Source organism: Lepus europaeus, unplaced genomic scaffold, assembly GCF_033115175.1.
Source record: "Lepus europaeus isolate LE1 unplaced genomic scaffold, mLepTim1.pri SCAFFOLD_468, whole genome shotgun sequence".
Classification (NCBI taxonomy): Eukaryota; Metazoa; Chordata; class Mammalia; order Lagomorpha; family Leporidae; genus Lepus; species Lepus europaeus.
The window spans coordinates 55,746-59,975 of record NW_026909344.1 but is presented as its reverse complement, the minus strand read 5'-3'; positions in this window follow the sequence as shown (position 1 = coordinate 59,975).

The following is a 4,230-nucleotide window of genomic DNA, read 5'->3' as shown; positions in this document are numbered from 1 at the left end:
CCTGGTCGCCGAGGGGTCGTGGGGGCCGCCGTCTGAGCGGGCGGGCAGTCGGGCCTGGTCGCCAGGGGTCGTGGGGGCCAGGTGACAGCAGGGGCTGGGAGGCCGCCGTCTGAGCGGGCGGGCAGTCGGGCCTGGTCGCCGAGGGGTCGTGGGGGCCAGGTGACAGCAGGGGCTGGGAGGCCGCCATCTGAGTGGGCGGGCAGCCTGGCCTGGTCGCCAGGGGTCGTGGGGGCCAGGTGACAGCAGGGGCTGGGAGGCCGCCGTCTGAGCGGGTGGGCAGTCTGGCCTGGTCGCCAGGGGTCGTGGGGGCCAGGTGACAGCAGGGGCTGGGAGGCCGCCATCTGAGTGGGTGGGCAGTCTGGCCTGGTCGCCAGGGGTCGTGGGGGCCAGGTGACAGCAGGGGCTGGGAGGCCGCCATCTGAGTGGGCGGGCAGCCTGGCCTGGTCGCCAGGGGTCGTGGGGGCCAGGTGACAGCAGGGGCTGGGAGGCCGCCATCTGAGCGGGCGGGCAGTCGGGCCTGGTCGCCAGGGGTCGTGGGGGCCAGGTGACAGCAGGGGCTGGGAGGCCGCCGTCTGAGCGGGCGGGCAGTCGGGCCTGGTCGCCAGGGGTCGTGGGGGCCAGGTGACAGCAGGGGCTGGGAGGCCGCTGTCTGAGTGGGTGGGCAGTCTGGCCTGGTCGCCAGGGGTCGTGGGGGCCAGGTGACAGCGGGGGCTGGGAGGCCGCCGTCTGAGCGGGCGGGCAGTCGGGCCTGGTCGCCAGGGGTCGTGGGGGCCGGGTGACAGCAGGGGCTGGGAGGCCGCTGTCTGAGTGGGTGGGCAGTCTGGCCTGGTCGCCAGGGGTCGTGGGGGCCAGGTGACAGCGGGGGCTGGGAGGCCGCCGTCTGAGCGGGCGGGCAGTCGGGCCTGGTCGCCAGGGGTCGTGGGGGCCGGGTGACAGCGGGGGCTGGGAGGCCGCCGTCTGAGCGGGCGGGCAGTCGGGCCTGGTCGCCGAGGGGTCGTGGGGGCCGGGTGACAGCAGGGCTGACAGCTGTGTCGGGTGGGAAGCCTGCCTGCTGTGGGGATCTTGAGGTTTGCACTGCTCTTCCCTGCGGCCTGCTTCGCCTTCCAGGGCAAGTATAAGAAAATAAACACTCTTATATCCTCTCTAAAATGTTAGTCTTTTACTGTGTTTCCTTTGTACGTGTCTGTAACTTTTTTTTTTAAAGATTTTATTTTATTTATTTGAGGGAGAGAGTTACAGACAATGAGAGGGAGAGACAGAGAGAGAGAAAGGTCTTCTGCCCATTGGTTCACTCCCCAAATGGCCACAACAGCTGGAGCTGCGCCAATCTGAAGCCAGGAGCCAGGAGCTTCTTCCGGTCTCCCACGCGGGTGCAGGGGCCCAAGCACTTGGGCCATCCTCCACTGCACTCCCAGGCCACAGTAGAGCTGGATCAGAAGAGGAGCAGCCGGGACTAGAACCAGCGCCCATATGGGATGCTGGCACCGCAGGCGGAGGATTAACCCACTGTGCCACCACGCTGGCCCCTGTAACTTTTTTTTAAAGATTGATTGATTTATTTGAAAGTCAGAGTTACACAGAGAGAGGAGAGGCAGGGAGAGGGAGAGGGAGAGGGAGAGGGAGAGAGAGAGAGGTCTTCCATCCGCTGGTTCACTCCTCAGATGGCCACAATGGCTGGAGCTGCGCCGACCTGAAGTCAGGAGCCTGGAGCCTCCTCCGGGTCTCCCACGCGGGTGCAGGGGCACAAGCACTTGGGCATCTTCCACTGCCTTCCCAGACCACAGCAGGGAGCTGGATCAGAAGAGGAGCAGCCGGGACTTGAACCAGGGCCCATGTGGGATGCTGGTACTGCAGACGGTGGCTTAACTGCTGTGCCACAGCGCTGGCCCGGGCTTCATTTTCCAGTAGAAGCGACCATGTTGCCGTTGTCTGTTGATCTTGGCCTGTGATGTTCACTCCTGGAAGTGGACTTGCTCGGCAGGCGCTGACCATGTCCCAAGGTCGCTGCTGAGACCGCTGCTCCAGCTCGCCCTCCCTGGCTGCTGCTGGCCTGCGTCAGCTCTGGCCGAGCTGGGTGACGTTTAACTTGTATGAAGCAGTGGCGTTTTGTTTACTTATTTATTATTCATTATTTATTTTTTTTTAACATTAGTGTACATGTGCTTTTTTTTTTTTTAATTTTTGACAGGCAGAGTGGACAGTGAGAGAGAGACAGAGAGAAAGGTCTTCCTTTGCCGTTGGTTCATCCTCCAATGGCGGCTGCGGCCAGCGCACCGCGCTGATCCGAAGGCAGGAGCCAGGTGCTTCTCCTGGTCTCCCATGGGGTTCAGGGCCCAAGGACCTGGGCCATCCTCCACTGCACTCCCTGGCCACAGCAGAGAGCTGGCCTGGAAGAGGGGCAACCAGGACAGAATCCGGCGCCCTGACCGGGACTAGAACCCGGTGTGCCGGCGCCACTAGGCGGAGGATTAGCCTGTTGAGCCACAGCGCTGGCCATATTTATTTATTTATTGTTTATCTCTCTGACAGCCAGAGTGACAGGGAGAGGTGGAGACCCAGCTCCCTCCCATCTGCTGGTTTACAAGGGCCAGCAGGGGGCCAGGACCTCCCTGCAGGCCTCCGTGGGAGTGGCGGGAGCGGACACCGCCTGCCGCCTCCCAGGTGCATCAGCAGGGGCTGGTCCTCTCTGGGATGTGCCTGGCCCACTGCCCACGGTGCTCGCCCCTGGAATTCTGAGACCTGTCAAGGTAGCCGAGTGGCGTGCGCCCGCAGCTGGGGAGTGAAGGCCCGAGAGGACGCCCCAGCCTGCTCCCGCGGGTTCCTGAGGGACACGGTGTGGCTCCCCGCTCTGACAGGTGTGCGTCGCTCACTCCTCTGCCTGCACTGCCCCCACCTGGCCAGCACTGGGAGCAGGGCCGACAGTGACCAGCGTTGGCAGCGGTCATGGTGGCCCTGAGCGTTCTTTCTGTTTTTGCATTGTGTATTTGTTTGTCCGAGAGACAGAGGCGCCGAGGGTGCTCCCGTTTGCTGGTTCACTCCCTAGATGGCTCGATGGCAGAGCTGGGCTGGGATGAAGCTGGGAGCTCAGAGCTCAACCCCGGGCTTCCACCTGGGCGGCAGAAACAGTTACTGGCGCCATCGCCCGCTGCCTCCCAATGTGTGTGTTAGCAGGAAACTGGACTTGAACCCGGGTCCTATGCTGTGGGTGCCGGGTCTTAGCCGTTAGACCAGACACCACTCCTGCCGTGTGACCACTCCCCAGCCCTCCCCCTGGCCCTGAGTGACCAGGATCTGCTGTGGTCTCTGTAACCACGTCCCCCCGCGACTGGCTGCTTGCTCTCCCCGGGACAGGCGTGTGGCTGCCGTGTGCTCACAGGGACGCTCCAGGCTCGTGTGCCCGGACAGGCGTGTGGTTGCCATGTGCTCACAGGGACGCTCCGGGCTCATGTGCCTGGGACAGGCATGTAGCTGCTGTGTGCTCGGGGGGGGGGGCGCTCCGGGCTCGTGTGCCAGGACAGGTGTGTGGCTGCCGTGTGCTCACAGGGACGCTCCGGGCTCATGTGCCCGGGACAGGCATGTAGCTGCTGTGTGCTCGGGGGGGGGGGGCGCTCCGGGCTCGTGTGCCAGGACAGGTGTGTGGCTGCCGTGTGCTCACAGGGACGCTCCGGGCTCCGGGCTCGTGTGCCCGGACAGGCGTGTGGCTGCCGTGTGCTCACAGGGACGCTCCGGGCTCATGTGCCCGGACAGGCGTGTGGCTGCCAGGTGCTCAGGGTGCACTCCAGGCTCATGTGTCGGGACAGGCGTGTGGCTGCCGTGTGCTCACAGGGACGCTCCAGGCTCGTGTGCCCGGACAGGCGTGTGGTTGCCATGTGCTCACAGGGACGCTCCGGGCTCATGTGCCTGGGACAGGCATGTAGCTGCTGTGTGCTCGGGGGGGGGGCGCTCCGGGCTCGTGTGCCAGGACAGGTGTGTGGCTGCCGTGTGCTCACAGGGACGCTCCGGGCTCATGTGCCCGGGACAGGCATGTAGCTGCTGTGTGCTCGGGGGGGGGGGGCGCTCCGGGCTCGTGTGCCAGGACAGGTGTGTGGCTGCCGTGTGCTCACAGGGACGCTCCGGGCTCATGTGCCCGGGACAGGCATGTAGCTGCTGTGTGCTCGGGGGGGGGGGCGCTCCGGGCTCGTGTGCCAGGACAGGTGTGTGGCTGCCGTGTGCTCACAGGGACGCTCCGGG